Raw genomic sequence first — 19225 nt, 5'->3', positions numbered from 1 at the left:
TTCTTTTGCAAAAACCCATAAAATCATATATAATACTCACGGTGGGTGTTATGAATGTTGATGTATTTTCCTATGGACTTGAGCAAACAATCTAAAACTTCAAATATTTCGAAACAAAGCGGATAGTTCAACACTCCCTAATCATTGGGCCATACTTTTTTTTTGCATGAGAAATTTTCAATTTATTCATCATTAATCATAGCAGTACAAAGAACACCGGAGGTAATAAAATTACAACCAGGTCCGTGGACCACCTAGTGACGACTACTGACACTGGAGCAAGCCGAAGGCGAGGCACTGTCATCGCCCCTCTCTCGTCGGAGCCGGGCAAATCTTGTTGTAGTAGACAGTCGGAAAGTCATCGTGCTAAGACCCGATAGGACAAGCACACCAGAGCAGCAACCATCGCCGATGAAGAAAGTTGTAGATCCGAAGGATCAAGTCTCTAAACGCCCAAGCGAAGACGAACAAAGACTGGAACCAAATAGATCCACTGAAGATCGACCGAATTCCGCAAGGTCCGATGGAGACAGACCTCCCCACGCCCTACGACGACAGTAGAGCACCATCAGGACGGGGATAATACGTGGGAAACATTATTTCTACTGAGGAACATCGTAGTCGCCACACAGCTCCAACCAAGATTGCCCGCGGTTTTGAAGTTTGGACTGAGCTTGCACTTTTCTGCAAATGGCCTTACCGGTTATTGCAATGGACTGAGTTTGGGCGGCCAGGATGGACAGCGAGAAAGCGGACAGAAAATGAGCGGCGACTATGGCGGGGGCAGGGGGGAGGGGCCGACCGCATAGGGAAAGAGAAAAGAGGGACTGTTTCACCAACGCGCGGTCCAGGGGAGGAGAAGGCCTCACACTCGTTTTGACACAAACGTGACCCAAATTTTAGCCAGAAATGCGTTGACGACAGACAAAAAACACACTGGTGTTCGTTTGCTCCGTGCATTGGGGCACGATTTGTGTCTGTTTCGTTTCAAATAGACATGTCAGGACCAAATGATGTCACGCGTTGGAGTTGGCCTTAGATGCGGTCCACATGCACAAGAACATGGGCGTCCTTGATATAAACCGACGGGGTTGGAGCGGAGCCCAAGCTAAATGCCGAAGGTTTGCGCGGCGCCACCTAACCTTGAGGTCGTATTGTATGCTTGTTTTTTCTCGTGTTTTGATCTAAGGTCAGACACCATTTTAGACTTGTTTCTTTTCATACCAATTTAAGTAACTCGTATCCGTCGGTGGTGCATACGCCTGCTGGGGCTAGCCCATGATCATCTCTAAAATGTCGTCCCTTTTAAAAAAAATCGTGATTCTATCTAATTAGACAGGTCTTTTTTTTTTACTATTGAAAGAAACAATAACTCTGATCACGACACTAGCAAAGAGTGATAATAGCTCACTGGACTAATTCTCTGCTATAATTAATAACGTCCGGGCGGCAGATGAGCAGGAGCCATGCAACTTCTTTTCCTTCAGAAAGCGATCGACAGCCAAGAAATATTGTATGGCTTCCTAGTTCCATGAATAACAAATACAAAAAATTGTATTCTACGTCCTCCCAGAAAACAAAAGAAAGGGAAGCTTTGCGGTCTACCCCTATTCGTTTATCTATGATGCCGCTCACAATTCGCATGTCTGAGATTAGTGGGTAGGGACCTTCTTATACTATGTTTTCAAATAGTCCCTCTCTTATACAAATATAAGATTCCTAGTTTTTTCACTAATTTCCGGGATAGATTTCAGATCAAATTACTAACCACGATCATATTTGTCTGTTAACGAATTCTACCCATTATGTCCCCGAAGCACGCGCTTGTGAGCAACGCACCATAATAGAATGTAAATTACTCTAATTATGTAGATCAACATTAGGGTTGTAATCTAATTACATCATCTAGCTCCTTCCAATCATCAGGGTACCCGGGTAGTCTTTCCAATATAAATAGTACTCCCTCCGTTCCTAAATATAGGGTGTATAGTTTTCGGCACGAAAATTAAAGAACGCATGTGGAGGGAAAATTTCACAAGTTTTGGGCGAGATTACACCTGACTAATTGGCATGAGAAAATAGAGGAGCTTGCCTAATGTATGAAAATGTAATAAAATCCCTAAACAAATTATCCAAACGAGTGGTGCAACACAATACACCTTATATTTTGAGTTTTTTTTCTAAAAAATCTATACACCTTATATCAAGGAACGGAGGGAGTATATTGTATTCCACTGATAATCAACCAGCTTCCTTAAGCATATACTACTTAAGTACATTCTAGCAAGTAACAATTCCATGCTAAACATGTAAATCATTTCCATGTATAAATACATGTATAGTTCCATAATAAGGTATTTCGAATATTAACAATTCCAAGCAATTTGAATATAGTTGCAGGACACATAATTCCAGCATCTCCCACTTGTCCAAAACGATCATTCAAATATTCGTAAACCCATAGCCTTAACATGCTTACCAAATACCTCATGACTAATAGGCTTAGTCAAGGAGCCAGCAACCAGGTTAACACTACATTGAAAATCCAAAGAAATATATAGTGATACCTTCCGTTAGTATGTTTCCTTGCCGTGACACTTAAGATCACTAGAGACCTTAGTTTTCGTCTAATTATTCCAGCATAGAGTATTATTTCCTCGAGTGTAATTCCACCTTTATAGGCACCTTAAGTATTTTGTTTCCTCAAGTGAAATTTCGCATCAATTATTTTCAGTCACATATATCAATAATATGAATAATTCCACATTAAGTCAAAATATATGACAACCGTGTTGAATAAATTTTCAAAACCACATAAATATCAAATCCAATCAGTAAATGAAGTTCCATCAGTAACCATGTTTGAAAAGAATTCCCTAACTTCGGTCAGTGAACCTGCACCATATTAGTACTAAAAATAATAATTTAATACGCGTACCTGGACTTATTTCTCATCTCGTAGATACAGTAATAACTTCCTCAATGTGTTTACCTTTAATATAAATTTCAGAACAAGTGACAGATTGTGATGCACTTTCCACAATCTTATATGATGTGTGAGATTCCCTTAGCTGCTCGTCTAACCTTCCACTGCTTGAGTGCAGCATACATTCTGGTAGCAAAAGTATGATAATATAATGAAGATACATATCTATTCCAGTAGCATTCATTAGTCCATCTTCCCTTAGGAGTTGAAATATAATTCCTCATTGAGTATGATTCCCTTTATCAAAGGTATTTTAATATATTTGCAATTTTCCATAGAGAAACACTTCAAAATATTTTCTATGTATTTCCACTTGTAAAACATAGGATGTTTCAAATATTCCTTTCATATGAAAGTTAAAAGATGACCAACTTTCACTTCCATCAATGTGAATTTACCCTTGCAAACAACAAAACAATGTTAACGTATACAATAACAATGCAAAATACTTTACACTTACATTTGTAGATGACTGCCTTACTTCATTTAGAAAACCATATGACCAACTATTCCATTGATGTGAAGCTTGCTATAAGACCATACATGAATATATTCAATTAGCAAACCATGTCTTTAGTTCCTCTTCCCTATATTCCAGGAGAGAGAGTTTCCATAAAGTATATTTTCCTTTGTGCAAAGAACTTAATAGCAAGTGTGACATTATAATATTCTAATGAGATAAAATTCCTCACAAATAAATAAAAATACACTTACAAACAATGGATGTGTGGTTCTTTGGTATGATAATAAGTTCCCAAACTATATAATTCCTCATTGAGTTTATTCCTTCCCGCATTTCTTCCACCCATAGTTGACAATGATGAAAATTTTTAAGCCTTCTTAGGATTCTTCCTCTACTATTTAGAGTGACTTCCCCCAAAAATCACATAACAATTATCCAGAGATTACATTCCAAGTTAATTCCTCCCACTTATCCTAAGCATGTCATGTTGGGAGTGTCACTTGTAGTTTCCTTGGTGTCAAGATTATATTCCGGTATGATTGTCAATAATTCCACCCTTGATTATAAAAATGATTGTTTTCCTACTTTCCACCAGTGTTCCTTTTCCAGATAAAGGAGAAAACACCCTTTGATCCACTAGAATAACCATGAAAAATTCATGGTCTGCGCTTTGTAATAACTGAGAATTTCATGCCAAAATAGAAGATTTCCTTCCAATCAAGTGGCTGTGCTAAATCTAGAATGATTCAACAAACGAGAGTATGCAATGCTTCTCTCCAAAGAAACAAGGGAGTATAAAAGACAATCAATTCCTCCATTATATTGTGGAGTTTACGGTATATTACAATGGTGAATAGTTCCATGTGCTTTACATACAAACGATATATTCCTGAAGTGTACTGATACATCTCCAACGCATCTATAATTTTTGATTGCTCCATGCTATATTATCTTCTATTTTGGACATTATTGGGATTTATTATTCACTTATATATTATTTTTGGGACTAACCGATTAACCGGAGGCCCAACCCAGAATTGATGTTTTTTGCCTATTTCAGAGTTTCTCAGAAAAATAATATCAAACGGAGTCCAAACGGAATGAAACCTTCGGGAACGTGATTTTCAGAATGAACATGATCCAGGAGACTTGGACCCTACGTCAAGCAACCAACAGGGAAGCCACGAGGTAGGGGGCGCGCCTACCCCCCCCCCCCCCCCGGGTGTCGTGGTTCTAAGTCTGACAGTAATGTAGGGGGGTAGGTATGGAGAGGCAAGATCTTAGCTATGGAGTAGTTGTAAGCACACGAGGTTTACGAGTTCAGGCCCTTCTCAGAGGAAGTAATAGCCCTACGTCTCGGAGCCCGGAGGCGGTCGACTGGATTATGCGTGTATGAATTACAGGGGTGCGAACCCTTTAGACTGAGGAGGGGGGTGGCTTATATAGAGTTCGCCAGACCCCTCTGGCCCTCAGTTGTGCAGGGTTTTAAATACATTAAGGTCAGGCGTTACTGGTAACGCCCCTAATAAAGTGCTATGATTGAAGGAAATATGCCCTAGAGGCAATAATAAAGTTATTATTTATTTCCTTATAATCATGATAAATGTTTATTATTCATGCTAGAATTGTATTAACCGGAAACATAATACATGTGTGAATACATAGACAAACAAAGTGTCACTAGTATGCCTCTACTTGACTAGCTCGTTAATCAAAGATGGTTATGTTTCCTGACCATGAACAATGAGTTGTTATTTGATTAACGAGGTCACATCATTAGTTGAATGATCTGATTGACATGACCCATTCCATTAGCTTAGCACCCGATCGTTTAGTATGTTGCTATTGCTTTCTTCATGACTTATACATGTTCCTATAACTATGAGATTATGCAACTCCCGTTTGCCGGAGGAACACTTTGGGTGCTACCAAACATCACAACGTAACTGGGTGATTATAAAGGAGCATTACAGGTGTCTCCAAAGGTACATGTTGGGTTGGCGTATTTCGAGATTAGGATTTGTCACTTCGATTGTCGGAGAGGTATCTTTGGGCCCTCTCAGTAATGCACATCACATAAGCCTTGCAAGCATTACAACTAATATGTTAGTGGTGAGATGATGTATTACGGAACGAGTAAAGAGACTTGCCGGTAACGAGATTGAACTAGGTATTGGATACCGACGATCGAATCCCGGGCAAGTAACATACCGATGACAAAGGGAACAACGTATGTTGTTATGCGGTCTGACCGATAAAAGATCTTCGTAGAATATGTAGGAGCCAATATGGGCATCCAGGTCCCGCTATTGGTTATTGACCGGAGACGTGTCTCGGTCATGTCTACATTGTTCTCGAACCCGTAGGGTCCGCACGCTTAAGGTTACGATGACAGTTATATTATGAGTTTATGCATTTTGATGTACCGAAGGTTGTTCGGAGTCCCGGATGTGATCACGGACATGACGAGGAGTCTCAAAATGGTCGAGACGTAAAGATTGATATATTGGAAGCCTATGTTTGGATATCGGAATTGTTCCGGGTGAAATCAGGATTTTACCGCAGTACCAGGAGGTTACCGGAACCCTCCCGGGAGCCATATGGGCCTTAATGGGCTTTAGTGGAAAGGAGAAAGGGGCAGCCCAAGGTGGCTGCGCGCCTCCCCCCTCCCCTAGTCCTATTAGGACTAGGAGAGGTGGCCGGCCCCCCTCTCCCTCTTTCCCCCTCGGGGAATCCTAGTCCAACTAGGATTGGGGGGGAGGGAGTCCTACTCCCGGAAGGAGTAGGACTCCTCCTGCGCCCTCCTCCTGGCCGGCGCCCCCCTCCCCCTTGGCTCCTTTATATACTGAGGCAGAGGCACCCCAGAAAGACACAAGTTGATCCACGTGATCTATTCCTTAGCCGTGTGCGGTGCCCCCAGCCACCATATTCCTCGATAATACTGTAGCGGAGTTTAGGCGAAGCCCTGCTGCTGTAGTTCATCAAGATCGTCACCACGCCGTCGTGCTGACGGAACTCTTCCCCGTCACTTTGCTGGATCGGAGTCCGGGGATCGTCATCGAGCTGAACATGTGCTCGAACTCGGAGGTGCCGTAGTTTCGGTGCTTGATCGGTTGGATCGTGAAGACGTACGACTACTTCCTCTACGTCGTGTTAGCGCTTCCGCAGTCGGTCTGCGTTGGGTACGTAGACAACACTCTCCCCTCTCGTTGCTATGCATCACATGATCTTGCGTGTGCGTAGGAATTTTTTTGAAATTACTACGAAACCCAACAATGATGACCATAAAAGCTACTTAATAACCGACCGTTAGCGTGCGGAGTACCTTTAGGTCTCCTAGCCGTCGAGTGGTTGGATCTTGGTCGAGTGATTGCTTCTTGGTCGAGTGTCTTTGAGTCTGTCGAGTGGAACACCTCCAAGTCGATTGAAAGGTGATTTATTCTAGAGATGTCCTTGGGTAGGGCAGTTGGGACAGGTCCATGACCCTACCCTAGGTACATAGCTTCGTCATTAGCCCCTGAATGGATCGAGGTTTGAGTGGGGAAGGAGTTGAGAACTTCTCCGACTCATTTTTCATGCCATGAGCATATCTTGTTTCGGATCAATGAACCTGAGTGGTGACAGCAACTTCCTCTTTAGTCGCCTTGATCAATTCTTAGTTTTTTGCCGAGTGAGTTTCTTTACTTGAAAGGCTCTGAGTGACGGCGTGGAGGAGATCTTCCATCTGACAAGTTGTTCTGCTGCCCGCAGATTTCGCGGGATTTGAATTTCAGGAAGCGCGCGGGACGGGGGAGGCCGCAGTAATCGGATGGGATAGGGCGGAGCCGCCTCGATCCTCGTGCCACCTTTTTCGCCACGTATCGCGCGCGCGGTTGTTACAGGATTTGACAGGACCGCCTGGGCCTACCAGTCAGCCACTCGGAAGCGACCTCATATAAAGCGTCGGGCCTGGGTTTCTCGAACAGTGCGTTCCCATTTCCTCTTCTCCTCTTCAGGCTTCTCCGTCGCGCTCGCTCTCGCCCCAGTGCCACCGCTCCGTATGCGTCTCGCCGGCGACAATGGGGAAGGAGAAGACGGCGGCTCTGGAGTGGGCGAAGAAGGCGACAGCAAAGGCGAAGGGGAAGGCGACCAGTCGGGGTGGATCTTCCTCGCGAGCCGGCCTGCCAAAGGGCTGGATCCAGGGCGACTGGATCCGCTCGGCGATCCGCCAAGAAGACCTCGACGACCTAGCCGAAGGCGGGCTGATCCCCCATGGATCGGCGCGGCTTCCGGGGAAGGAATCCGAGCCGCAACCTCGGGAGGGTGAGCGTGTTCTCCTTGCCACCCACGTCAACCGTGGATTTTCCTTGCCTCCCCACCCTTTCTTTCGGGGATTTCTGAATTTCTTTGGGGCACAACTCCACCACTTCACTCCCAACACAATCGTGTATCTCGCTGCCTTCGTGTCTTTGTGCGAGAATTTCCTGGGTTGTCGGCCTCATTGGGGTCTTTTCAAGCACATTTTCACCTGTCGTTCTCAGACGGTGAAAAAGGCCAATCCGAGTGATAAGAGAATACAAGTGATTCAGATGTGTGGGGGTCTTGGAGTTCATATGAGAGGGAAAAGTTCCTTTCCAGCCATGATTCTTCCTGACTCGGTTCGCGGATGGCAGTCGGCCTAGTTTTACTGCAAAGACCAGCCGACGCTAGGGCAATCGACTGGCCTCCCTCCTTTTACCATGGACCGAGTGAGGAAACCCTCCTCTTTGAAGGTGCTCCCGGAGGAGAAGGCGCAGGTTAGGGTGCTGGTCGAACGAGTGGTCCAGCTTATCTGTGACGGGGTCACCGGTATGGATCTCTTGGAGGTTTTCCTTCAGCGGCGCATCCAGCCTCTTCAAGCCCGAGACCATCCGATGTGGATGTATTCGGGTCTTGACGACTCCACTCGGATTCACCCGGAGGAGGTCGATGATGACACACTGGAGAAGTGACTGTCGGGCATGACCGGAAACAAGGACAACCCCAGGGGAGCCAGGAGAGTTCCTCCATTCGACCAGTCCCATGTACCAGAGAAGGTCCGATTCTGAGCTTTTGATTGTAATCTGAATTCACTCGCGCAGCTGTCTATACTGCGTCGATTGACTTTATTCTTCCTGCTTTCTTTTAGGCCCTTATCGAAATGTATTCAATGCCCAACGGAGAGCAAGAGCAAGACCTGGAAGGAGAGGCGAGCGGCGGCGACAGTGGCGAATGGTGTTCTGACGGTGAAGGGGACGAAGAAAGGACGACTCAAGTGACGAAGAAGAAGTCGAGTCGCCTCCTCGCAGGGAGAGGCGATCCAAGCTTGACCAAGAACGACCGAGCGCCCGTGAAAAGGCGATTGCTTAGGCTGGTCAGTCTTCAAAGCGTCCTCGGACCTCTTCACCAACCCCAACTGAAAAAGCGTCAAAGCATCCCAAAGTTGCAGAGCCAAAGCTTCGGAAGGCGTTGCCGAAGATTAAGATTGACATCCCCGTCGCTTCTGCGTGAGTGTCTCCCTTTGTATTCACTCGACACCCCGTGCTGTTAGTTTTTCTTGATTTAACCAGACTAACTTTGGAACTGGCAGCGCTGCTACTTCTGGGACCTCAGCTTACAGGGACGAGGATGAGGTAATGGAGGATGTGGTCACTTCCAATCTGGGTATGATTTCTGCCATTCTGTCTTTATTTGGTCGACTCAACTGCAATGTGTACCATTGGGTGATGTGATTTTGGCGATTGAACTTTGAACAGCTCCTAACGTTATTGACCTCCCCGATGATGATGATGAAGAGCCCGAGAGGCCTTTGACGAGGAAAAATAGGTAAGCTCCTGCAAGCAAGGTGCCACAGTCGACGCCGAGGGCCGAACCAGTCGTTCAGGACGCCGGTGATGCCAATCAGGGTTCTGTCACCTTCGCCGTGCCATTGTCGAGTGCCTTGCCTTCTTCGTCGACTGCTCAGGCCCCTGTCGACCCACCATCAATTTTTGCGACCCATCATGTCCCAGAGGACGAAGTGAATGCTGCCAAGGAAGCCATACGCCAGGCGGGCATTATGATGGAGAAGATGAAGACGGTGCGGGACGCCAGTCAGGCCGCCTACGATGCCAGCTCAGCTCTCCAAAGCAACATTCAGGTTAGTTGGTCACCGCTTGTTCTGTTAGGATATGCTATCTGAAGACTCTCTTTCCGAAAATCTTTGCATCTGTACACCCACTGGGTGCGTCGATTGAATTTTTGGACTAGTGAGGGCACGCTGAGTGCACCCACTGGGTGTAGTCCCCGAGACTACGGTGGACTGCTGGCACTCGACTGTAGTCTTTGTATTTTGATTCTTTCGCTCGATGTGGTCTGGCCGCATCAAGTGTAAACTGAACTGGTAGTTTGTCTCTTCTACTCGGTCTGGGCGAGTGGGATCAGAACCGGTGGGGGCACGCCAAGTGCACCCACTGGTTGTAGTTCCCGAGACCGTGGTCGACTGCTGGCAGTCGACTGTGGTCTGAGTTCTTCTTTCTCTCCTTTTTTTTACTCCCTGCACTAGACTCCGGCGGGCCGGTCGAGTGGGATCATAACCGGTGGGGGCACGCAAAGTGCACCCACTGGGTGTAGTCCCCGAGACTATTATGGACCGCGGGCAGTCGACCGTAGTCTTAGTATTTATTGTCTTTGTCGTTTTTCGCTGTAAAATAACTTCTCCTCCCTGATTGCAGAAATCTTGTGATCTTGGAGCTCACTTTGCTGACTTGGAGAAACAGCAGATCCAACTGAACCTTGACTTGGAATTGGCCAAGACAGAGCTGCAAAAGGCCAAGGACGACGCCAATGGTAAGACGAGCTTGTCGACTGGTTTGTCTTAGGCTTGAGTACCCTTCTGCTCTTTCTGAATCAAGTACCATTTCTTTGCAGAAAAACTGACAGAAGCTCTGGCGAAGAAGGATCAGGATTTGGCTGCTGCTCAAAAGGAAGCTGACGACAGAACCGCTCTGGCTGAACAGAAACTGGCTTCAGTCGGCCAGTTGGAAGAAGAGAACACCAAGATGAAATCTGCTCTGAACGAAGCCAACAAGGAGTGCACGCGCTTGAAGGACAATCTCAACCTGTACGAGAAGATGGGAGGCATCGCTCGCAGGAGGGACGATCTGGAGAGCTATCTGAGGAGCCTTGCCAAGAAGTTGTTCATCAAGCTTGAAGGTATACATTTTGTTCCGACTGATGTTTTTTGTCGACTCAGCGTACGAAAATTGACTTATCCTTGGATCGTGAATGCAGAGTTTTGCCAGAACTTCGAGGAGGAGACTGGGCGGATTGAGCCAAGTTTGGACCCAATCAATTCTCCCGTGAAAGATGAAACGGCCATGAATCTGCTTCGACTGGAATCCCGCATCGACGGTGTTGTGGACTACTTGGCTCGACTGAAGGTCGCCACGTCACGGATCGACACGGCACTTTGGCCAGAGGCCACGCTCCAGAATGATCTTGAGTCCCTGATGACTCGACTTAACGAGATCCCTGATCGAGTGCAGGAGTGGAAGAAATCTTCTGCCCGGTGTGGTGCTGATGTGGCTCTGTCTTTGGTTCGTGTCCACTGCAAGGAGGTGCGACAAGATAAGCTGGCAGCAATCAAGGTCGCCAACACCCAGAAGCATGACCTTCGATCTTTTATGGAGACTTTCATCGCTGCAGCCACTCAGATGCCGACAGCGTCGACCTGGACGAGTTCGTCGAGCCTGCCAGTCCTCCTCCTGCGGAGTGAACAAACTTTTATGCCCCACCTTAAATTTGCCTCGGAATGCCGAGTGGTTTTTGTAACCGTTAAACTCTTTCGGGCTGAATGCCCGAGCACTTCGATCTGTGGTCCGGAACCTTTAGGATTTATCTTAACTTGGTTTATCGTTGAATATCTTCATGAATCCTCCGTCGAGTGGAACTCGTTCTTCACTCGAGACAACTTTTGTATTTGTGGCGCAGCTCCAAAGGAGAAGGTAGCAGTCGACCTGCACATCGTCGTTCTTGCGGGTCAGTGATGGAGCGCACATTGTATTTGTGGCGAAGCTCCCAAGGCGAAGGTGGCAGTCGACCTGCACCTCATCATCCTTGCGGAGTGGGATGGAGCGCACGTTGTATTTGTGGCGAAGCTCCCACGGAGAAGGTGGCAGTCGACCTGCACCTCGTCGTCCTTGTGGATTGAGATGGAGCGCACGTTGTATTTGTGGCGAAGCTCCCAAGGAGAAGGTGGCGGTCGACCTGCACCTCGTCGTCCTTGCGGGGTGGGATGGAGCGCACGTTGTATTTGTGGCGAAGCTCCCAAGGAGAAAGTGGTAGTCGACCTGCACCTCGTCGTCCTTGTGGATTGAGATGGAGCGCACGTTGTATTTGTGGCGAAGCTCCCAAGGAGAAGGTGGTAGTCGACCTGCACCTCGTCGTCCTTGTGGATTGAGATGTGTTTCGTACTTAGGCGAGTACTAGACTGCAGCTAAGCCCCCGAGTGGGAGGCTGGCTCCCTACTCGGTAGGATTTTCAAATACTTAGGCGAGTACTGGACTACAGCTAAGCCCCCGAGTGGGAGGGTCGCTCACCACTCGGTAGGATTTTCAAATACTTAGGCGAGTACTGGACTGCAGCTAGGCCCCCGAGTGGGAGGGTCGCTCTCCACTCGGTAGGATTTTTCAAACTTAGGCGAGTACCAGACTGCAGCTAAGCCTCCGAGTGGGATGGTCGCTCACCACTCGGTAGGATTTTCAAATACTTAGGCGAGTACTGGACTGCAGCTAAGCCCCCGAGTGGGAGGGCCGCTCTCCACTCGGTAGGATTTTCAAATACTTAGGCGAGCACTGGACTGCAGCTAAGCCTCCGAGTGGGAGGGTCGCTCACCACTCGGTAGGATTTTTCAAACTTAGGCGAGTACTGGACTGCAGCTAAGCCCCCGAGTGGGAGGCTGGCTCACCACTCGGTAGGATTTTCAAATACTTAGGCGAGTACTGGACTGCAGCTAAGCCCCCGAGTGGGAGGCTGGCTCACCACTCGGTAGGATTTTCAAACACTTAGGCGAAACGGGTTCGCAGCTAAGCCTCCGAGTGAGAGGCTGGCTCACCACTCGGTAGGAAATTATTTTTACAAACTTAGGTGAAACGGATTCACAGCTAAGCCACCCATTGGGGGATTTCTCACGCAAACAAAAACAATAACAATCACTGGGAAAATTATAACGCTCTTGTCTTTGATAAATAAACTACATGAGTTTTTCTTATTACATCTCATCCGAGTGAGAATTCAAGTATAAAAGGGGCGGAGCAGCTCCGCATTCCAGGCTCGTGGCTCATCAATCTGGCGATCGACATTATAAAGGTGGTACGCTCCATTGTGGAGGACTCTGGTGACTATGAAGGGGCCTTCCCAACTAGGAGCGAGTTTGTGTGGTTTCTGTTGATCCACTCGGAGGACCAAGTCTCCTTCTTGGAAGGCTCGACTCTTCACATTTCTGGCATGGAATCGACGCAAGTCTTGCTGATAGATGGTCGATCGGATCATGGCCATTTCTCTTTCTTCTTCTAGGAGGTCGACTGCATCCTGCCGGGCTTGTTCTGCTTCATCTTCAGAGTAGAGCTCGACTCGGGGGGCGTTGTGAAGCAGGTCACTCGGCAAAACTTCTTCGGCTCCATAGACCAGAAAGAATGGGGTTCTTCCGGTCGATCGGTTCGGGGTTGTCCTCAATCCCCAAAGAACTGATGGAAGCTCATCGACCCATGCACCTGCTGCGTGCTTGAGATCGTGCATCAATCGGGGTTTCAATCCTTTGAGAATTAAGCCGTTTGCTCTTTCCGCTTGTCCATTCGACTGGGGTTGAGCAACCGAAGCGTAGTCGACTCGTGTGCCCTGAGAGGCGCAAAAGGCTCTGAATTTGTCGGAATCAAAGTTTGACCCATTGTCAATGATGATGCTGTGCGGAACTCCATATCTGAATATCAACTCTCTGATGAAACTGATAGCCGTGCAAGCATCAAGATTCTTGATAGGCTTAGCTTCAATCCACTTGGTGAACTTGTCGACTGCTACTAGCACATGAGTGAAGCCGCTCCTGCCCATTCTCAGTGGTCCAACCATGTCCAGTCCCCAAACGGCGAAGGGCCAGACAAGTGGAATGGTTTTCAGGGCTGACGCGGGCTTGTGCGACATATTGGAGTAAAACTGGCATCCTTCACACTTGTCGACTATCTCTTTCGCCATTTCATTCGCTCTTGGCCAGTAGAATCCCGCTTGGTATGCTTTAGCCACAACGGTCCGAGAGGACGCATGATGACCACAGGTCCCCGAGTGGATATCATCAAGGATCATCTGACCTTCTTCTGGTGTTATAGACTTCTGACTGACTCCAGTCGCGCTTTCTCTATACAACTGTCCCTTTATGACTGTAAAGGCCTTGGATCGACGGACGATCTGTCGAGCCTCTTCTTCGTCCTCTGGGAGTTCTTTCCTTAGGATGTACGCGATGTACGGTATTGTCCAGTCGGGAGTGATGACCAAGACTTCCATGATCAGGTCGACCACAGCTGGAACTTCAACTTCAGTCGGATCTGTGGCACTTTTTGGCTGCGGGGCTTCTTCAGTGAAGGGATCCTCCTGAACTGATGGTGTGTGGATGTGTTCCAAAAACACATTGCTGGGAATGGCTTCTCTTTTGGAACCTATTTTTGCCAAATCATCAGCTGCTTGATTTGTCAGTTGGGGTATGTGATGAAGTTCTAACCCCTCGAATTTCTTCTCCAGCTTTCTCACTGCATTGCAATAACCAGTCATGGCTGGACTTCTGACGTCCCACTCCTTCATCACCTGATTAACCACCAAATCTGAGTAGCCATAGACCATGAGGCGACGGACGCCGAGTGAAATGGCCATGCACAACCCATATAAAAGTGCTTCATATTCCGCCTCATTATTGGAGGAATCAAAGTGGATTTGAATAACATATCTAAGCTTATCTCCTCGGGGGGAGACCAATACCACCCCGGCACCGGAACCATTCAGCATTTTGGAACCGTCGAAGAACATGGTCCAATGCTCCGAGTGAACCTGAGTCGGCAGTTGTTGTTCAATCCACTCGGCGACGAAATCTACTATTGCCTGGGACTTGATATCTAGAGGAAGGAGTTCAATCGCCCATTTTGCCACTTGACCAGTTGCATCTCTGTTATGCAGGATCTCTGACAATGGAGCATCGCTGACGACTGTAATGGAATGATCAGAGAAGTAGTGAGCAACCTTCTTTGTGGATAAATCCCATATACAAGCTTCTGATAATGAGGATATCTTTGTTTCGACGGGGTCAAAACTTCAGAAATATAATATACTGGGCGCTGAACTTTGAAGGCTTTTCCTTCTTCTTCCCGCTCGACCGTAAGTACCGTACTGATGACTTGTCCCGTGATTGGGGCAGCAAGCACCGGCTGGGTGGAGAGCAGAGCTTTGAGCTCTGCAAACGCTGCATCAGCTTCAGGAGTCCACTCGAACTTGTCAGAATTCTTCATCAATTGGTAAAGAGGCAATGCCTTTTCACCGAGACGAGAGATGAATCGACTTAAAAGCGGACAAGCAACCAGTAAGCTTCTGGACGTCGTGCACTCGCACAGGACTTTTCATTCGGAGTATAGTACCGACTTTTTCTGGATTGGCGTCGATTCCCCATTCAGAAATAAGAAAACCGAGTAGCTTTCCGCCAGGAACTCCGAATGTGCACTTTGATGGATTAAGCTTGATATCATACCTCCTGAGGTTGGCAAAGGTTTCAGCAAGGTCAGTCAGCAGGTCGGAACCCTTCCGTGACTTGACCACAATATCATCCATGTATGCTTCCACATTCCGACTGATTTGAGTGAGCAGACACTTCTGAATCATCCTCATGAATGTGGCTCCGACATTCTTGAGGCCGAACGGCATGGTAACATAACAGAAGCACCCGAATGGAGTGATGAAAGCACCCGGAATAGGCGTCTAAAAAAGACAGTCGCTCACATCCCGCGGTCGAGTCGACTATCTGGTCGATGTGGGGGAGAGGAAAATGATCTTTCGGGCAGGCCCGATTGATATGTTTAAAGTCAATGCACATGCGAAGTGACTTGTCCTTCTTCAGGACCATGACAACGTTGGCGAGCCACTTGGAGTGGTAGATCTCTCGGATGAACTCCGCTGCTAAGAGCCGAGCCACCTCCTCACCAATAGCATTTCTCTTCTGGACGGCGGACCATCGGAGATGTTCTTTGACAGGTTTTACTTTTGAGTCGACTCATAGGCAGTGCTTAGCCAGCCCCCTGGGAACACCCGGCATGTCAGAAGGCTTCCATGCGAAAATGTCCCAGTTCTCACGGAGGAACTGGATGAGCGCTTCTTCCTATTTGGAGTCGAGTGTTGTTGAGATATGAGTCAGAGGAGCACTGGGATCGGTCGGGTGAACGTGAGCCGGCTTCATTTTGCCAGACGACTGAAAAGCTGATTCTGTAGCGGGCTTCTTGGCTCGCAATAAATCACTCGAGTTTGCAGTCTTCTGGTATTCCTGCAGCTCCACCACTGCCATCTGAGCATTAGCGATCTTTGAACCTTTCTGAAAACACTCTTCTACTTTCTTCCGATTGCCCGTAACAGTGATCACACCTTTGGGACCAGGCATCTTCAATTTGAGATACACATAACATGGTCGAGCCATGAAGCGTGCATAAGCCGGCCTGCCCAAAATAGTGTGATAAGCACTCTGGAAATCTACAACTTCGAACGTCAACTTTTCTTTGCGGTAATTCTTGAAATCACCGAAAACCACATCAAGAGCAATCTCGCCGAGTGACTCAGCCTTCTTCCCAGGAATGACTCCATGGAAACTCATGCTGCTGGTACTGAGTCTGGACATCGGAATGCCCATCCCTTTCAACGTCTCAGCATACAGTATGTTCAAACCACTGCCACCATCCATCAGGACTTTGGTCAGTCGAGTGCCTTCAACAACTGGGTCAACCACCAAAGCTTGCCTCCCAGGGGTGGCAATGTGCGTTGGGTGATCGGACTGGTCGAATGTGATGGCAGTCTGAGACCACTTCAGATAACTGGGTGTTGCCGGAGCAACCATATTCACCTCACGGTTGATAACTTTCAGTCGACTTTTGCTTTCAACATCAGCAAAAATCATCAGGGTGGAATTGACCTGGGGGTATCCATCATCACTGTCTTCCTTGTCCTCAACTTTGTCCGACTCCTTTTCCTTATCTTTGGGCTGCTTGCTCTGGAACTGCTGGATCAAGAGCCGACACTGTCGAGTGGTATGTTTCGGGTAAATGAACTTACCCTCTTCATCTTTCTTGGTGTGGATGTGACATGGCAAATCCAACACATCATTTCTGTCTTGGTCTTTAACTTTCTTGGGGTTCCAAGGTCCTTTGGGTTTCCCCTTAAACTTTCCTTAAGTTACAGCCAAGGCTTCCCCAGGAGCAGCTGGCTCGGCTTTCCGCTTCTGTTTCCGATTGGAATTTCCTCCTCCGGTTTCTTGAGCGACTGACTTGAGCTTGCCACACCTGAGTCGATCCTCATCTTCACCATTAGCGTACTTGGTGGCAATCTCCATCATCCGATTCAGAGACATGTCTCCGGTTCGACCGAATTTCAGATTCAGTTCTCTGTACTTGACGCCTTCTTTGAAGGCACAGACTGCTTGGTGGTCAGGCACATTCTCTACCGTGTGATGTAACGTGATCCATCTCTGGATGTAATCCCTCAAACTTTCATTCGGCTTCTGCACGCAAGACCGCAGTTCCGTCAGCCCTGCCGGTCACATGTTCCTTCAAATGTGGTGACAAACACTCGCGCGAGGTCTTCCCAAGTGTAAATGCTGCTGGGTGCTAACTGATTCAGCCACGCTCTGGCCGAGCCCTCCAACATGAGAGGCAGGTGCTTCATGGCCACTTCATCATTGCCACCGCCAATCTGAACGGCAACTCGGTAGTCTTCAAGCCAAGTATCGGGCTTGGACTCACCAGTGAACTTACTGACTCCAGTCGCCAACCTGAAGTTGGGAGGAATCACAGCGGCCCTGATGGCTCTACTAAAGCACTATGGCCCCGAAACATGTACTTTGCTGCTGGTAGGTGCATCTCTGTCGTGACCTTCTTGGTGAGATCTGTTCCTGTCGACCAAACCTTGAACGAGAATGGATCTCGCATCAAAGCCTGGTTCCCCGGGGTCGACTGGAATCCTTCGCCCAACACTATGAGGGCGCCTATCATCCTGCTGTCGAGGCACATACAACCCGCTCCTCGCGGGAGGGGTGGGCACTCGACATCGATCGTCACGATCGAATCGGTGATCATACTGCTCATGGTTCCCGTACTGATTGTGCCGGTCCCCACGTCCCTCACGGCTCGGGGGCGATCTCGGGCTACGAGCCGACTGGACTGTGTCTGCAGCAATGGATCTGCTATGAATCCTGTTCCGCGACTGAGAAACAGCGGAATTCTGGACTCCTGATGCCCGGAGTAACACTCTGATCTGCAACAAGCCTCTGCCGGCCTCCGACTGGGAAGGCTGAATCGACTCTGCTATACGGGCTGCAGCTGCTTAATTCTGAATCGGAGTTCGATATACCTGCGGGGCAGAAAGAGCTGACGTCGACTGGATTCTGGAACCCGTTGTCGCGCACGCTCGTCGAGTGCTCGCTGGAGGTTCTCCAGTCGAGTGCGCTCGGCCAAGTTTGCCAGGTGCGCGTCCTCCAAGGCACGAGCCTCGGGGGTTTCTCCAACGATAGGAGTGTGCAGTGCATCCATGTTCCGGCGACGAAGTTCTTCTCTCTACAGCGACGTGAGAGGCTCGGGGAGATATTCCTCATGGGGATGCGATGGGTCGCCTCCACCTGCGCCTCCGTCGGTGTGGGGAAAACCAGGAGGACTGGGCGGTCCATCGACCATCAGAATCTCCGCCGCCGGATCACTGTTGTCGCACTCGGATGCGGTCTCTGCGGAGCCAGTCGACGGGTCGAACAGGCCGTAGAGGGATTCGACGGGCTCGATCGCCGTGACTTGAGGGGTGGCCGACTGGCGTGCCATCGCGTGTCTCACCCACCGCTGAAGTCTCGACCGACCGGAGCGCTTGCGCCGGCGGGAAACAGGGAGGGAGGACAACACAGGAACCGACCGATAATGGGTCGACGGTTGCCGCAAGAGGACGCCGTGGACGCACGCGCGAAAGTGCGTTGCCCCGCGGACAGGGAGTGGGTCCACGTCAAGCGGAGCCTCCTGAAGCCAAGCGGAGTCGTCGGCGATGAACGTGAGCGCGCCGAGACGGATCTCGCGGCCCTCCACCAAAACTCCGCTAGAAACCATGATGGTTTGGATCGGAAAAGATTGCAACTCCTCCAACAAATCGCTAAAACACCGGCCCCACGGTGGGCGCCCACCGTCGTGGTTCTAAGTCTGACAGTAATGTAGGGGGGTAGGTATGGAGCTACGGAGTAGTTGTAAGCACACGAGGTTTACGAGTTCAGGCCCTTCTCGGAGGAAGTAATAGCCCTACGTCTCGGAGCCCGGAGGCGGTCGAATGGATTATGCGTGTATGAATTACAGGGGTGCGAACCCTTTACACTGAGGAGGGGGGTGGCTTATATAGAGTTCGCCGGACCCCTCCGGCCCTCAGTTGTGCAGGGTTTTAAATACATTAAGCTCAGGCGTTACTGGTAACGCCCCTAATAAAGTGCTATGATGACCATAAAAGCTACTTAATAACCGACCGTTAGCGTGCGGAGTGCCTTT

The sequence above is a fragment of the Triticum urartu genome, chromosome 7A (genome assembly GCF_056163025.1).
Source record: "Triticum urartu cultivar PI428250 chromosome 7A, HENAU_Tu73, whole genome shotgun sequence".
Taxonomy (NCBI): domain Eukaryota; kingdom Viridiplantae; phylum Streptophyta; class Magnoliopsida; order Poales; family Poaceae; genus Triticum; species Triticum urartu.
The sequence above is the reverse complement of the archived record's forward strand: the minus strand, read 5'-3'. Positions refer to the sequence as shown.